Consider the following 17,946-nt stretch of genomic DNA (forward strand, 5'->3'; position numbering starts at 1 on the left):
GGGCCTGGATATTTAATATTATACAGTGAAAAGCTACTATTAAGGGTTATTTGGGCATATGTAAAATGTCAATCATACTTTTTAAATTGATGATGGAAACAGTATCCAATGGTGCATCTAATATTCAAGCCAAAACAAGCATTTTCTCTCAAGAAATGTTTGAACCATTGATGAATGTGTCAGAATGCAGTTTAGAGACAAATTCAATGGTCTGAAGTACACTGTTCAGTTGTATTTAAAATTTACAATTTTGCAATCTTTCTTTCTATCATATGGCTTTCTGCTCCAAGCTATAATGCTGTACATGGTCCCTTGGACCATGTCTTTGGTACCAAACCTTATTGAGTTTCAACAAACCCAAAATGCTGTCATTTGCACTCACCTTAAGATGCTTCTTTAGAGATCATGTGACAGTGGCAAGAGAAATGGTTTAGTCGGTAAAGTGATTTTTACACAAGCTTGGGAACCTGAGTTCAGGCACTCACCACTAATATAGGTCATCTGTGGGAAGTACATGCTTACAACATTAGCACTAGGGATTGATCAGAGTTAGATGGACCACTAACCAAATAGTGTAACTAAACAGGCGAGTCTAGGGTAAGAGATCCTTGTCTTTAAAAATAAGAGGAAGATATTCACAGTTAACTGCTAACTTCTATACACACAATCATATACATCTTCATAGATACAAGAACACATATATACAAGCATATACATCTTCATAGATACAAGGACATACATGTAAGCATATACATCCATACAGATACAAGGACACATACACACAAGCATATACATACACAGATACAAGATTACCCACACACAAGTATATACATCTGCACAGATACAAGGACAATTAAACTTCTAAATTCTCTTTGCATCCATTATCCATCTGTTTCACCATCTCATAAAAAAGGTACATAAAGCTTTCCTGTTGAGTTCTTTCTTCACCATTTTAAGAAGAGGCTGTAGAAACAACTTTTTAAAAATGTGTAATCTCTTATTCTGGTGTATTCTGCATAAGGGAAGAAAGGAAAAGTGAAGGCACGGAAGGAAAGGCACTCCCTCCTGAAAACCACCTTATATTATCTTTTCCAACAAAACTAGGCCCTAACAAATTATGACAAACAATTTTAGAAAAAGCATATCCGTGTGGAAGAAGGGCTTTGAGTTTTGAGATGAAGTGCAGAATAATTGAAACAGAAGCTTGTAATGTTGGCTCTTATTTGAGCATTCTCCGTGGATGGTCCTGATTTGTAGCAGCAGTTTGTGCCTCATTAAAATCCAGTTTCTGCTCAGTATAAATGGATTGTGAGCCAGGATGAGGGTGCCAGATATGGTTAATTTCAGGAATGATCACATAGCTCACCTCATGAATTTGAAAATGAGACCTAATTTATAAATCAGTCTACTTTTAGCATGTGCTTTTCTTTACCACTGCTATAAACCAAATCTGATGCATGGTTCTTTGATGTCCTCAGAGAGTGGCCTTAAAATAATCAAGTAGGTTAAATTATAGAATATATTTATATATCTACTTTCTGAAACTATGTAAGTCTTAGGTCAAAATGTGGCTGTATTTTTCTTCCTTTCACTTTTTTATTTTTAAGTTATTACTGACTAGATCAAAAGCTGTCTTGTAATCATTCTGGATAACGTAAGAGAGTGAGGATGGAATAAGAATTAGATTTTAAAAAACACTTTCATATGTGGCTTCATTTTTCATGTGCTGATAGGTTAGCAAATTATGGGGTTTTTTTTTTTTTGGACATGACAAGGCTATTGTGCACATGAACTCATGCCATTGAACATAGGAACTCATTGTGGCTGTTCTTGCCAGCACAAGACCAGTACAAGTTCAGACCAGTAAGAATTCCTGCATTAAGTGGAGAGGTGCTCATGTATCCCCACACCTAAAAGCTACTGATAATTGACAGTATTGGTCAAGGAAAGACAGTTTTATTCAGAGATATGGCTCTCTAGTAGATAGTCTTATGCCCATGCATATCTAGGCAGCACAAACTGGACACAGTAATATATATATATATATATATATATATATATATATATGTATATATATATATATAAATTTACAAGGGAGAAGAAAAGGGACACCAGGAATAGGAAGAGGATACTGGGAAAGAAACTGTGGTTGGAGGAAGGTGGGTTGATTTGTTCAGAATGAATGTATACTTGTGTGAAATTCTCAATGAATACATAAAATATATATATTTTTAAAAAGACATCACAAAAGCAAGGGGATCTGGAGAAGTGAAAGATGAGTGAAAGAGGATTGCAGAGTAAACATGTTTACAGTGTATGCAATTGTAAAAAACAAACAAAAAAATTTAATGCCTAGCATAAGCAAAAGATATATTGCACCCAGACGCTAAGCTGATGGACCAAAACCTACATCTGTCCCTCTTGTTCTTGAGAGTCATTTTCTTCACTGAATTGTAATTCCACACCTTGTTAAAACTACAGAGACTGTTGACTGCTGGAGGTAAAATGAGAAAAAGTGATTCCTTGGAGAACCGCAAGCTTCTTGTTCTTTGGCAAGGATCTGGTATTTACAGAGATTGCACAGATGTGTGCATGGACAGAAGGTGGCTCTGGGGAAGGCAGCCTCCTGGGATCCTTCACACAATTTGGAGAACACTAATGCACGAGTTCGTTTCCTGGCTCTGTTGACAAGGTAGATAAGAATACAAGCTTGGAGCACAGTAATCTGTCTGGGTTACATTTGCTAACCAGATGGTGCAAGGCAATTTATTAGTACAGTGTCCTTAAATGATGTCTCTATTAGTCTTTGTCAGGATGACTACTAGAATACAGTGGATCCAGTGGGGACATTTCACCCAAAATTAATAGCAATATACAAGTAATGATCTACTGTGTGTCCCTGTCTTGCTTTTTCTGTGTCTCTATCTGTGTATCTGCCTCTGTATGTCTCTGTCTCTGGGTCTCTGTGTGTAGGGTGGGTGTCAGTATACATGTGTTCTAAGATGAGACTTAGCATGAGAAGAAGCACTTTTCCCTTTTGTCATAATAATAATGAAATATACCCAGCTTTGTGTTATCATATAGGAGTCTTCATAGATTAAGCTTAGATTCTCACGAGTTCAAGGTTTTTCAGTAGGTTATCTTAATGGAATAGGATGTATCCTTCATCCATAGAGGATTGTAAGTATGTTATAAATTCTACTTGTTGCTGTGATGCTGTATTTGATAGAAACAACTTAGGGAAAGAAAGATGTATTAGGATCAAGTTTAACAAGCCATACCCTAACATGACAAGGACATCATCGTGACCAGAGCTCCGTCTGTAGATTTTCCATGGCATCTGACAAGGATGTAGAGTACTCAGGCTAGAATTAGAGATAACCTAAAACCCTCAAGTCCCATCCCCATAATCCTCAGTTTGCTATATATTTTCCTTTTCCCCAAGGTTCCTCAGTCTACCAAAAGAGCCGAGACCAAGCATTTGGGCACAGAAGCCCTTGGGAGGACATTTCATGTCCAAACATCAGTAGGTATGTGTTGTTGTTGTTGTTGTTGATGGTTTTGTTAGAAAAACTGTTCCTTCAACAAAATATCTTGCATTGTTAACTCATTTCAAAGAGCGCTTACTCACTAAAAGTAGAATTAGTTTGCATCACAAATAAATAAAATCATTGAAAGAGATCACCTAGAACAATTACCTTTGAGGTTCTTAAGAATCATGAGTACTATACTTCTGGCTTTAGTGATTGAGGATGTGCCATTTTTTTTTTTTTTTTTAATTTCAAGATGCTTCCTTAGTTTAGTATTCTGAAATCATTACATGCAAAAGTGACCATTAATAACAAGACTGACCTTTACCCGTAATTTTTAGAGGTTTTTCTCCTCTGAAAGCAATTTGATTATTATGTATAATGCTCCTGCAAGATAGCAGGACTTCTGTGATTTTTTTCTTTTTCTTTTCATGCTTTTGAAATATTTACCTGTTACATTTTACTCCTACGTCATTTTTTTTTACAATAACATGAATGACAGAATTCTACTAAATATGTTTCTTTCATGTTTGAAATTATAATAAAGAATTAATCCTTGTAATATTTGTAGAATTTTTTTTAAAGATGAAGTGGTATTCAGGGAAAAGTTCAGAGTATGACTCCAGAATTTCTTCTAATGAAAGATCTGTTCTCAATTTTCTTCCTCAGTCCTATCTCCTATTGTTATTGTAAAATAAAGGAATTTATTAGTTACCTACTTCTTCACTCAAGTGACAAAAGGCCAATTACAAGCAACTTAAAGAAGAAAAAAATTGTTTGGGTCCTCAGTTCATAGCTTATCCTAGTGGGGAGCCTGTGGTGGCAGGTATACATTGAAACTACCGATACAATGTATCAATAGTCAGGAAGGAAAGACGTGATGGCTGTTGCTGTTTGCTTTCTTCTTTTTACTCGGTCAAGTATATAAACCAAGGACCTGTGCTATCCACATTCAAGGTGGACCTCCCCTCTTCATTTTAACCATTTTATAAACATTATCATGGAAGCTTCCAGAAATCTTTTTCTATGTTGATTCTCATCAAATTAACAATTAATTAGCCATTACAATAAATATATATGGCTAGATATTTGAATAACAGGAAACATAATAAAAATTTGTCTATTGACCTATTACTAACTATCCTGAAACTTAAATCTTAAATACATTCACTGTTGTGATTGTTCACGGTTTAAATCCCCATAAAGGCCCAGACTCAGCTTCTGCTGTTCTCCTCCTTTGACTTGGACTTTTGTGCAGGCCTAATGCATGCTGCTGTCTCTGGGAGACGATATGTGTGTCCGTCCTGTGTATCTAGAAGGCCTTGTTTCTTTCATGTCTCCTATTCCCACCAGCACTTACAATCTTTCTGCCTCCTTTTCCATGTAATTCCCTGAGACCCGAAGAGAGTGAATTTTTTGAAGAAATCCATCTAGGACTGAGTGTTCCAAGGTCTGTTATTCTTTATACATTGTCTAAGTCTTTATACAGTGTCTCTATATTTATTCCTATCTAAGCTTCTCTGATGATAGCTGAATAAGACACTGATCTGTGAGTACAGCAGAATGTTGTTAGGACTTGTTTTATTTCTATACCCCTTAAAATAACAGTGTATTTGTTATTTTATCTTAGCTTATCAAGGGACCTATCTAGTCTCGGGTTCTTGACTACCTGGACAATGTCAGGGATGGCTTTCATCTAATAGAATGGGCTTTAATGCCCATCTTGGTAACAGCCACATTTGTGTCACTACTACACCAGCATATTTTGCAGGCAGGAAACCACTGTATATCAAAATATTTGTAGCTGGGCTGTTATTTATCTTTCTTTGGTGGGATTCAGCCTACCTTCTAGTACTGTGAATTAATCAGTAGAAGTGAAGGCTATACATAGGTACCAGCTATTTCTTGGTCAGTGAGTTACAATTGATGTTGCTTTCAAAAATGGGCCTTACCATCAGTTGTTTTAGTTTGTTTGTTTTTTGTTTGTTTGTTTGTTTGTTTTTAGAGCAAACAATAGCTTTGGCACTAGCCTGGGTTGCTGGGGCTTTCCATTGTGCCATTTTAGCTAAAAATTCAATTAGTTTGTAACCCTTTGTAGCACTAAAAGTTTCATTTGGTGGTAAAAGATGTTTAGTTGTGACTTGCTTTCCCTATTATTTGGGTGATTCCTATTTAGATTTCTTTTATATATCTATATATTTTAAATAGCTTCTGCTAAATTAGGTTTCTATATGACCCCACAAATTACCCTTAGTTTTAGCTGTACTTTCCCATATTCCCTCTAATTTTCCCTCTCTTACCACCCTCTCTCCATATACACTCATGTTCTAGTCGCCTACCCATCCCTCTGTAACTCTCCTATTTTCCCTTTCTAGGGAGATCCTTACCTTCCCTCTAGTCCATAAGCCCACAACTAACATTTATGTTCAGCTTTCCAACACTGATAAAAAGCATGCAACAATTAAACTCTTGGTATTTTAAAGATTTTTTTAAATTTTAAGTGTATATGGGGTGGGTGTGTGTGTGTGTGAGAGAGAGAGAGAGAGAGAGAGAGAGAGAGAGAGAGAGAGAGAGAGAGAGAGAGAGAGAGAGAATGTGAAGGAATATGTGCATTTGAGTGTAGGTAGCCACAGAGCTCAGAAAAAAGGTGTCAGATCCTCTGGAACTGGAGTTAAAGGGGCTGTGAGTGGTTTTGTGTGGGAGCTGGGAACTGAAGTTGAGTTCTTTGTAAATGTTATCAACCACTGAGCAATCTCTTTAGCCACTAAACTCCCAATTTTCATTGCTTTTTACTTCTACAAATAGTTTTTAAGTGGAACTAAAAATAATAATGAATAATAATTAGGAGTTTCTTAGCAGAATAATGAATCCTTGGTGACATGTCAGCACATATCTCTGATGTTAGTTTTTCGTGTGAGCTCAGTTTCTGAAGCACAGTGTTTCCAGGCATTGTCTCCTATGGGTTGCTAGTGATGTTGCATCCCTGCAATGTTGGGAAGTCTTCAGCTGACATTTAGGACTTGCTCTTTCCTTGGTGAAATGTGCATTTTATAAGCATCATCTTCCTACGCATCAACTCAAGCCTCATACAATGTACACATGTCTGCACACATAACTGTAGTTCAGAGAACAACAGTAGCCTGAGCCTCCTGTCATTTCTAGTGTGCTTCCCTCTTGCACTGTCTTTTGTTTGATTTGTCTTTGTTAATATTAACAGACCTCAAGTCTCACTCGTGGGCTAGAATATAGTTCAGTAGCAGGCAGGACTAGGATGTGAGAGGCTCATTCAGTCAGTATCATTCCTTATACTCAAACCAATTACCATGAAGCTCATACATTTTCATGGTTTTGAATATCCCTGCTAATGCATCTTAAATGATATATTAATCATTATTTTATTTGACTAATTTAATCAGACTTTTCATGTTAATATTCTTAAGGTATTTGTTTTTGTATTACTGAATGTGTGTATGGTTCATATGTAGTTTCAAAGGACTCAGTCTCAGGTCTACATATTTGCATAGCAAGGACTTTTATCCCCACATCTATCTCCCCTGCCCCTTATGTTAATATTGTTTTAATTGCCATAAGACATAAGCCTTCATTAGCAGGGTCTTAGCATATCGCCTCAGCTGATATGAGCTCCTGTGAAATCAAGGAATGAGGACCCTAATATAGTTTTGTTTGTTTGGTTGGTTGGTTTATTTTCCTCTTAAAAGAAGTTGTTTAACTTCAAGATTTTAATGTCCCTGCTATGGAAAAGAAGATAATGCTTCTGGTTTCCTTTCAGGAGGCTAGAATAAAGAGGATGTTTAAAGTTTTTCTGTTTTTAAAGAAACCATTATGTGACTTCTGTTGCTGGTAGGAAAGCTCAAGAAACGCTAGGAAGTGGTGATCAAACCTTTCCATTTGTCACAGGTAAAGACCCATTCTCCCACCTGCAGCTTCCAGGATGCATCAGACGAGAAGCCAAGGCTTTTGCCTGTCAGAATTGACAAAATTTTATACATGCCTTTCATTAACTCAAAGTTCAGGGCAAACGTGTTAATGGCTTCTCCTCTTGGCTTCAGAGTGTATTTTAAAAAAATCTGCAGATTCCTGAGTCATATATTCAGTGCTGAAACTGACATTAATTCTGCTGTCTGACCACACTCAAATATTCACAAAAGACACAATGAAATGGCTCTCTCTCACACAGAGCAGAGTACAGAAGTTAGGAAGCAGAGAGTGTCAATTTTTATTTCATATACTGTGTGCTACAGCAGGCGCCAAAAACACATGGCGAGGTGTACAATCTTAAAAGCAAAGTTTGCCACTAAGAAGCCCCGTGTTATCTGTAACAGTACAAAGAGCTGTCAGTGGAAAGAAAGAACAGTGAAGGCTCTCACACAAAGGCAGAGGACAGACCTTAAATATTCATTACAAGTCTGCGAATTTTGTATACTTTCCTTATGATTTCAAAAGTAATTTGTATAGAAACTATACACAGTTTGGTTTTCTAATGGCCAATACTTTCTTCATATTTGAGACTAACTATTGTACCTTATCTGTGTGTGTATATATGCGTGTGTATATATGTGTGTGTATGTGTGTGCGGTAGCATGAAGGCCAGACATACACTGTGAGCATCTTTTTCAGTCACTTTCCATCTTCCATTTAGAGGCACAGTCTCACACTGAACTTTGAACATGCTGAGTTGACAGGACTGGCTGCTGCAAGCCCCAGAGATCCTTTATTGGAATTACAGGCACATACCATACCGGAAGCTGAAGACTGAACTCAGCATGTCATGCTCCCATGGCAGGCGCTTTACTCACTGAGCCATTTCCTTAAGCCCCAAACTATTTATCGTTAATCACTATTAATTCTTGTCTTTAAAAAGCCACAGATAACATCTAAATTTTTCACTTAGCTCTCATATGTATGAAAACTAATATAATCCTTACCAAAAAGTACTGGGTTGATAAAGAGAAACGATGCTTTTTTTTAAATCAATTTTGTTTTAAATATGAAAACTATTTTTAATGTTTTCAAGAATGGTTATTGATAATTATTACTTTCACCTAGTATTACCTCATAAGAAAGATCTGAGAACTTTCTCATTGAAAAGCTTTGAAAGTGAAGCAAAATGAAGGTTTTTAATATTTTATAAATTGAAAAACACAGTATATTGTCTAGTCTACAGATCAGTATCAAACCAGATTCTCATATTTGGATATTTTATTAGAATGGGTTGAGGTATCAGACTTTACATAAATAGGTTACATAATTCTACGTATATCTTGGGGATTTAATTCATCATTGTTAAGAAGTGTCATTTCAGTTTGCGCCCCTTCCAAATCTTTCCAAATCAACAATTCCTTGCCATTGAGATGAAAACGTAAGTTGTCATCTAATGAAAGATCGATCTCAATATGAGAGGAACACTGATCAGATGTCATTCAGCTTGTATGAACTGAGATCATCCAGGCAAACCAGAGTATACAGTTGTGCTGACCTGAACCCTTCCTATGTTCTCAATTAAACAGTTTTTAAAATTTCCAAATTTGGTTTTATATGGGTATGTGCATTCTAGAAAAATTCTATATAATTTCTCTTTTAAATTTGTAAATTTTTTCCCAGTTCTTTAAAAAAAAAAAAATGTCCTGCATATCTTTCATAGCATACACTGACAAGGATCTCATTAAATCTTTGTACATATCATTAGTAACAGCATAATTAATATTAAGCATCATAAGGTAAAACGTTTTGTGAATGCTACCTTTCGGTGTTTTCTGAAATCAGCAACTTAGTTCTGCTTACTTCAGTACTAATAAAGTATAAAAGAGTGCAGGCTGAAATTTAATAAGATTTTTATAATAATCTTAGATTTTAATAATCTGGACAGAATTAAGCCCAATAAAAATTATGTTTACTTTTATAGTGTGGAAGGGAATAAAAAGAGTAGGTAGGTTTATATCCTATGCCTAGATAACTAGATGATGTAATGCTTGGAAATGACCAGGGTCCTGAGCCTTATCTACTTAAGTAATTTTTTTCACTTAGGATATTTTGGTGGAAATATGTCAAAATAAAGACAAGTTCTAAAAGAAAGAAATTTCATTCTAAACTACTGAAAAATTGCAAAGATGAGTCCATTATTGTTATCTAGAAAAATATGATAAATCATAGAACTGATGAAATTCAAAGATTTTCATAGTGACTCTACCCAAAACCCTATCAAGACTAAGATATGGTTTGACTAAAATTGCAGAACACAAAGTACTTATGGTAAATTCAGTAGCATGACTGCATGCTGAAAGTTAAAATTCACAAGCAAATCAAATAAGAAATATACCAAACTTCAGAATAAATTATTTCAAAAGAGAGTTTATGAGCAAATGAGTAAAATAGTATCATGACCAGAAACAACCAAACGTTCTGGTGCAAAGAACTTTAGTTAACTAACTCTATGCTGCCCTTCACTTATAGATTAAACTCATTATTTAATTTAAGTTTGTGGAGCTATGAATTGAACCTCTGGCTGTAATCTACACTGGGCGAATATTCTACCTCTGAACTATATTCCCAGTCTTTAACTGGTTTCACAGTTGTGGGAAGATTACTGGGTTTGTTTGTTTGTTTGTTTTGGTTGTTGTTGTTTTTGTTTTGTTGTTTTTTGTTTTGTTTTTTTTTAAGATAGTATTAGAAGCCAAATGGCTTAAAAATTAGATTAATTGTAGAATCTGGTGTCTTAGTCAATCTTCTAGTGCTGTGACGAGACACCACAACCACAGCAACTCTTTCTAAACCACAACTTTCTAAAGGAAAGCACTTAATTGGGGGCTTGCTTATGGTTTCAGAGGTTTAGTCTGTTATCAACATGGCAGAAAGCATGGAGGCACACAGACAGGCATTGTGCTAGAGAAGGAACTGAATGTTCTACATCTGGACCCACACTCAGCATGAAGAGAGAGTGACACTGGGCCTGGCATGAGCTCCTGAAACCTCAAAGCCCAACCTCTGTGACATACTTTTTCAAACCAGCAACACCTATTCTAACAAGGCCACACCTCAAAACAGTGTCACTCTCTGGTGGCACTATTAAGTGCTCTAATATATGAGTCTGTGGGGATTATTATTCAACTATCACACTGATTGTGACCAAACCATTTTTTAAGTCAATCTACATTGCTATGAGGACCACAATTGGGAAGCACACAGTTACAAACATCAGCACTTTCACTAAGGGATATTGAGGGACATTCTTCACATACTTAGCAGGTCAGAGTATAGTATCTGCGTGAAAGGATCATCTGAAATTGTTTAGGAGAAACCGTGGAATCTCTCTAGGTATCCTGTAAAACCTACTGCAGCTTTGATATAAGACTATAAGAAAGTACTTTTTGAATTGAAATAAAATATCTCATCATAAACCTTTACTACTTCTATTTCTTGAGAACTTCAGAGACTTTTGTAACCTTTCTAAGTGAAAGTCATTAAATTATTGGAAGATTCATAATTATTTATACTTTATACAAGAAAATTTATTTTAACTATAAATCAAGTTCTAAAGTCTTACACTTTGTATAGTACTTCTCATTATTAATAAAATGCTTCTACATTTCATTATTCTTTATTTTAAGACTATAAGTGATGTCAGAAATATGACTTATATGAATATTTTGTTATAATCTCTGTTATTTGAGGTACTGTTTTCTATTAGTTTAGTTTTGGACACATCAAAATTTGCTCTAAGGTGATCACTATCTATTAAAATTTCCAAAGATCCTTTATGTAGGTTTTTGAAACCTATATTGGAATTAAATTATCTGTCCAAATTTAACTCCTCTGTCATAACTTTAGGTTAGAGTTGTCAAAATAGCACATAAATTTGCAAAACCATGACTGTGGCAGGGGCAGGAATGAAACAGCATTTGAATTGCTGAGTGTCTATTTTCTTTGTATAAAGTTTACAATATAAGGAGATATGACCCCCAAACAAAGCTAAGAAAACTTGGAACTGGAAAATAGAATTTTCTAGTCTACAAAATTATCTATGGTACTATAGATAAAAAGTTTATACTGCATGTGAGAAAATGAGGACAGAAAGAATATAAAAAGTAACTATGCTCATGGCAACAATAAATGAGAAGCCTGAAAACTGAACAATCAGAATGTTTACATCCAGTCTGTGCACCGATTGAGGCATATTTCACCCTCTCCATTTTCTCCATCTTTATGAAAAAAAAATTAAGGTCTAACTTTATCACCAATTTTTTATCATCTTAAAGTAGTATCTATTCATGGGATATTATAAAATACCGAATAACTCATATTTATGAATTTCATATTATATAACACTCAGAATAAGATTCCATTGATAGAAATTGACAAAAAATTAGCCACTCTTATAACTATGAACATCTGTGTTTATTTACATCACTTCAATTTTGATTTGGAAACAGAAATGAAGCGTATATGTTTTTCAATTTTAATTTGATTGCTAAGCTTGATGGTGAATAAGAGCTGCGATGCCAATGACATTTTGCCAAAATTTTCTACAATGCCAAAAGAGTTTAAGAACCACTTTGTATTTACCCATGCTGAAAACGCCTCCATCCTGTGGAAGTTTTAATGAGAAGTCTCAACTTTAAAAGTGCGGAATTTTATCAAAAATTTGGACTGGTGACAATCAAAAAGCCTGGTCTTGAAGCATTGTACAGAACTGCTTATCACACTGCTAAGAGAAAGAATCCAAACACATTGGGAAGCACTTGGTAAAGCCATATGTCCTGGAAATGTCACAGTGGTACATGGGGAAATAAATTGAATGTGTTCTTCTCTAATGTGACACATAGTTTAGAACCACTAAACTTCCTTTTTAATATTTTGAAGCAGACCACAGAGAATCTGGCAGCTGTTATTGCCCCTCAGTATAGGAGATGAATTTGCTGCTGTCCTTCAGTTGAACCAGCTCTTATGTGCAGGCATCAAACATGAATGAAGAATTTCTATTCTATAAGCCCCTTTTAAAGCTGTTAAGGCCTTTGGTATCTTCAGATGGTGAACATTTCCTGTGCCAATCCAGACTTCAACTGGAAAGAATATCTTGTTACTCTGCATAGATGAGACACCTGCAGTTTTTGGCAATGCCTCTGCATTTGCAATTTTAGGGAACAAAGAGGTTCAGCAGGCATCATTGTGACTCACTGGTTTCTGTATCTCTGGTTCTCTGCACCAGAGACTGTGCCAAATGTGTTCTTCATTCCTTTCTACTGCCTGGAAAGTTGTCAGTCTCACTGGAGAAAGAGGCTTGGCTAATTAACTTCATAATAGGCTTGTTTGCAAATTGAAGAATGGAACAAATGCTAAGATGCTATTTTTTTTAACCTTCTCTGAATTTCTTCAAAAGAATACACCTCAGAGATTGATTAAGAGAAAATGATGATTTTGCTAGCTAAAGTTAAATTTGCCTATATAATAGAAAAAAACCTTATAGTGATGTAGAAGTTTGTATTTTTATCTTGGACAAAGAAATTTTGAGATGTAGGCAATTCAGGACAGGTATGGTTTCTTTATTTGAGATCTGGCCTTCTATCTCTACCTTGCCAGCTTAGCCCACAGGTTTTATCCTCAGTGTTAAGAGCCAAGATGGTTGTTTTCATGTAAGAGTCTAGATCCTATAGGATGAATAAAAGAAAAGGTAAATGAGGAAAATATTCTATGAGTTAAGTTAAGTAGCTTTCATGGACATCTTTCCTCATATGTACTGAACAGACCGTAGGTTCATTACCACATGTAAATATAATCTGGCCCAAGTTAAATAATGGAGCTAGGAGAATAATTAGGTTCCTAAGACAAAAGTGGGAGGAAGAAAATGGAAGTTATATTAAATCATTAGAAGTGTCTGCTACAAGCCAGAGAACTAACTACTTGATGGTTTTTTATTGTTTGGTTCAGTTGGTAAATCTCCTTGTGGTAGAAACATTAGTAATACTTTTCATTTAGCCTGCTGAAGTCTCTGTTCTCATTAGAAATAAAAGAAAATGAACAGAGTCATGCCATATTTGGGGAGAGGGTCTCTAAAACTTTTTGCTATTTTCTGTAATTTCTCTCTTGACCTGCTATGGTGAATTTTTGTTTCTCTTCAATTTAACATTGGTGTCGGTACAGACACTCGGAGATACTTGTATCCCTGTTTTGCACTTTTTGTGTCAGCATCGCAAGGTTCACATCCAAACTTCTGGTAGAAACATGACAATGGTTGATTGCTAGGTGTGGAAATGAGAGGCTGATAACCTGCTTGTCCTGTGGAGGTGAGATAAGGAGGTGGCAGAATAAAGGACCATGCATTCTCTACAGTTATACGTACTTGTGTCTTGATCCTTTAATTCATAAAATTTCACCATGAGAATGTAAATTTAAGGATAAAATTCTAGAACAATCAGAGAGAATTAACCTTGTGGTGGTGTGCATGAAATTAGCTCCTGAGCAAAGATCCTAGTGGTATGAGTAGACACCTTATCTGAAGCTGTGTGGCTGTGAGCTCTTCCACCTGAGTTACTGTTACAAATGAGCAGGAAAGAAGTACTCCACAGTGCCAATTTTAGGTTGGAGTTTCTGGAAATGGACTTTATATGAATGCCCCTGTGAAAGCAATTGCTTGGAAGTCTTCCCGGTAACTTATAGGAGGGAAATGAAGGGGAAGTCAGGACATGAAGGATCCTAAGGGAGAGTCTAAAAGCTCTCATGGAAACTTGTCTTAGGAGATCTTTCTAGAGAGAATGAGCCATAACTCAATGTGTTCCATTGTACTTGAATTAATCATGGGATATGTTCAGGAAGTATATTCACAAGGGATGGCATAGATTTGAGAAAAGCACCTTTCCACAAAGACATGCAGGTTCTGTGCTGACTGTAGGATACAAAGCAGTGTCAGGAAAGCATTGTGTTTGACAATGGTAAGGGGAAATGACAAGCTATGGCTAAAACACATGAACAAAACTATATAAAACTAAAACACTTCTGTGTGCTATGTTGGACATTTTCCTGCTACAAATAGTTACAAGTACTTGGAAGTGTCACAAAATTATAAAAAGCTATTCATTTATGGCGGTTGATATAAAGATGAGGTGCATGCTTGTTCGCAGAGAAAGATGAACTGAGGATGCACTTACTTGCATATATGCAATGACCCAGTCTTCCAAGGTCTTACACAAAGTACGTATCTATCGGGAATAAGACAAATCTTGAATGTTTAGTAACAGAGTGATAAAATAGTGATAGTGAAGAAGGGTCATGCATATGTACATGGATGTTTTTTATAGACTGTCGATAGCCAAGCAAGAGTTCCTAGATTTAATATTCTTTTACTGAATCCAGGATACTTAGTATGATTTGATGCAAAGGGCGATGTGTTTTAAGTGACAAAAAGTACAGTATAAATCTGTATTTACTAATGACTATTATCTTTTATGTGATTTATTCATCCATGTGTTAAATATGTAATCCAGGAGATAATGAACAAGTTGGATGACAGGAAAGTCAGTAACTGTGGCCTTGATTGATAATCTCAAGTGGTCCACCACAAGTAGCATATACTTCATTTCTTGTTGGAACTTGTAACTCTATTTAGACGAGCGTAGATTTACTAGCTTACTTTAGCTTTTTGGATTCTCTCACTTATTCATATTTTTATTCCTCCCACGGATGTGGTCCCTAACACCTTGAAGAGAGGAGTAAAATGGAGAGCACTCAACATCACTCGCAACTCTCATATCCCATGGCACTCTAAGGAGCAGTGTTCTAATAACGTAAGCTCTTTCAAGACAAGTTCTCCTCCTCATGAACTAATGAGGCACACAGGTGCCTTTTTTTTTTCCTCAAAGAAAGCCCAAATAACAGCTTGTTTCAAATGTTGAAGAAATGAGTCCAGTGTTACAAAAGGAAGGTGGGTGAAGCATACCTAATTACAATTTTCATCTTTCAGAGTGTAAACCAAAATGGAAAAAGAAAAGTGTGTGAAACAAGAAGAATATATAAAAGTAAAAATGTCTCATGAGGGTCTTGAACTGTTTCTTTATGGACCAAAATGAAGCTATTTCATCTTAACAGCAATACCACTTGGAAACTGCAGTGAAACACTAGTTTAAATGTTTCCTGTGGGCTAGGTACAGCTAGGAAAATACTTTTTTTTCCCCAAAATTAAAGTGGCTTGGGACTTAAAAACAAACCTGATATTCAAGTATTTCCAGTCAAAAACAAAACAATTTTATGTATACAAACTAGGAAACCATGAGAGGGGTGATACTGGCAATTGTTGTCTATCTGTCTTGACCATCATCTCTGCCTGCATCCTGTGGGGGCATTGTCACTAGTGTCAGGGGGCTTTTCTGGATACAAACATGGCAGGAATGAAGAAGAAATGTTAGACTCATTGTTTTCTCTCTCTCAAGTCTTATATAACACAGCATTGCAGATGAAACAATTCTCAACTATGAACAGTATCATGTGGTTTAATATGAAACCACATCAAAGAATACCTCATCTAACTCATGCACTCATATAGACATTTCTCATTTTATAAAAATGAGTTTTACTTTCTTGTTTTTTTTATCTACATGTTTGTGTGTGTGCCTTGGTGAGCTTCTGTGCACTGTGCACATAAAGGTGCCAACAGAGGCCAGAATAGCATGTCAGATACTCTAGAACTGGAGATAAAGGCCATTGTAAGCCAACATCTGAGTTCTGGGTACTGAACCTGGGAATAGCAGGTGCTCTGAACTGCTGACCTACCACTATAGCCCTGTTGCGTTAAATCTCCAACTCAAATAAGTCCAGTCAAAGAAAACACAACTCAATAATTATGAATACAAGTTGCATGCAGATTCACCACTGCACTACTCTATTCCCCATCTATCATGTTATCCCTCATAACATGCTGTTTTTCCAGGCCACATGCTTCTCCTCCATTGTTCTTTCACCTCTGTTTCACCTCTCCTCCAAATGTTTCTGCTCCACCTCTCCTTCTACTGCCCAATCACTGGCTCTAGCCTTTATTTTACAAATTAAGGTGGGCAGAAGGTTCACAAGAAGTCACATGTGTACTGATTCACTCCTCTTCTGCAGCCCCTCCCAGGAAAGCGGAATTAGCATCAAGACCAGGGCTATCCACAACATAGCCTTCTCACATAGCCCTTTCTCTAATAGATTATAAATACCATTGTTATTGACTAAATATTGAATGTTATAAACCACATGCTTTGCTCTTTTGAGGTCAACTTGCTTCTCACTTCATTAACTGAAAGTTTGGAAAAACTTGATGAGTCTGTTATAACCCCTTCCATTTGGTGATAAAATGTAATTGTATGCCCTCCCCATTCAACTCTCATACTGGTTATTGAACTTGGTATTGCACATGCTATACAAATATCCAACAAATAATCTACATTTTCAGCTCTGGGAGAATTTGAAAAGAGAAGAAATGTGGAAAAAAAAATGATATTTGACACCCATTACATTTGAAAATGAGGAATTATTTAATCTTTCCATAGATTAAAAAAAAAAAGGTGATTCTGAAGAAAGTTTGAGAATGAGTTGACTCAACTCAAGGTTTTATTCTAATATACTTATCACAGCTTGGTTCTAATTCTTCTAGCCCCCTTTAAGGACCACTCTGATTTCTGACTCTAGAGACAAGAACTGATGTAAATCTGAATGTTTTCCTTGATTGTAGAATTAGATTGTAGATTAGATTGTCAGGGATTCCCACAGAAGATACAGGACTCTGAGTCAGAGGCAAGAAACCAAACCAAACCAAACAAACCCAACCCAAACCAACCAACCAAACAAAAATCCTCTACTCATAATAAAAAGGTGAAAAGGATTCTGGGACATTAGTCTTCCTTCCTGCCCACTTTTCAGACAATGATGTAAAGAAAAATACCATGTGAGTGTCCTTAACTTGGTATTTCTGTGTCACAACCAAAGAACCATAGCAAGCTCTTAATGTTAAAGATTCTGATAGCAGAGATGGAGTCATCCAGGACAGATACCTTGAAGAAGGTAGTATTATTTTTTTTTATTTGAGAGGAGTACAATCTCTGGAAAAAAAAACCCACCAAAATATATTTATAAGACTAGGAGTTTTGTCTAGGAATATTGATATTAGATTTTAAAATCATAAATATGTTATTAAATATTGTCATTTGACATTTCTATTTATATATTTATGTAGATGACAGATAGACAGATTATATAGTCATATAGATGATACTTAGAGGATGACAGGTGGGGATGTATGGATATATAAAAGACATAATAGATACAAATCATAGTGATAGATAATAAGGAATAGACAGAATACACAGCTTTGAGACCTGAAATTTCATTGTAGTATTGCTACAGTATCAATTTTACATGAGTACAAATGAAA

The 17,946-nt window shown here is 35.8% G+C and overlaps 1 protein-coding gene across 13 annotated transcripts in view; it reads left to right on the forward strand.

Moving 5' to 3' along the window:
* Positions 1 to 17,946, forward strand: part of Marchf1 (membrane associated ring-CH-type finger 1) — a 737,296-nt gene that overhangs the window by 255,532 nt on the left and 463,818 nt on the right. For 7 of the 13 annotated variants that reach the window (XM_034520272.2, XM_076914208.1, XM_076914201.1 and 4 more), the window contains exon 3: positions 3,446 to 3,530. The exons of the other annotated variants lie outside the window; for them this stretch is intronic. The gene's annotated coding sequence lies outside the window, so the exon portion shown is untranslated. The remainder of the gene's footprint in view (positions 1 to 3,445; positions 3,531 to 17,946) is intronic. 13 annotated transcript variants of the gene reach the window in all.

Source organism: Arvicanthis niloticus, chromosome 16 (genome assembly GCF_011762505.2).
Source record: "Arvicanthis niloticus isolate mArvNil1 chromosome 16, mArvNil1.pat.X, whole genome shotgun sequence".
NCBI classification, from domain to species: domain Eukaryota; kingdom Metazoa; phylum Chordata; class Mammalia; order Rodentia; family Muridae; genus Arvicanthis; species Arvicanthis niloticus.